Source organism: Panthera uncia, chromosome B1 (genome assembly GCF_023721935.1).
Source record: "Panthera uncia isolate 11264 chromosome B1, Puncia_PCG_1.0, whole genome shotgun sequence".
NCBI lineage: Eukaryota > Metazoa > Chordata > Mammalia > Carnivora > Felidae > Panthera > Panthera uncia.
In genome coordinates, this window is record NC_064811.1 from 2992875 (window position 1) to 2993248 (window position 374).

The 374-nt window shown below is 47.9% G+C and overlaps 1 protein-coding gene across 2 annotated transcripts in view; it reads right to left on the minus strand.

The window, feature by feature from the left end:
• The window catches only part of CPZ (carboxypeptidase Z), a 29629-nt gene that overhangs the window by 12349 nt on the left and 16906 nt on the right, over positions 1 to 374 (minus strand). The window lies entirely within an intron of this gene.

The window sequence follows — 374 nt, forward strand, 5'->3', positions numbered from 1 at the left end:
GATGGGTGGATGGTGGATAGATGGGTAGATGGTGGATGGATGGATAGATGGATGGATGGATGGATGGATGGATAGATGGATGGATGGATGGATGGATGTTTGGATATTTGGACAGAAGAATGGATGGATGGGTGGATGGATGGATGGATGAATGGAAGGATGGATGATGGATGGATGCATGGATGGATGAATGGATGGGTGGATGGTGGATAGATGGGTAGATGGTGGATGGATGGATGGATGGATGGATGTTTGGATATTTGGACAGAAGAATGGATGGATGGGTGGATGGATGAATGGATGGATGGTAGATGGGTGGGTAGATGCTGGATGGATGGATGGGTGGATGGATGAATGGATGGATGGTAGATGGG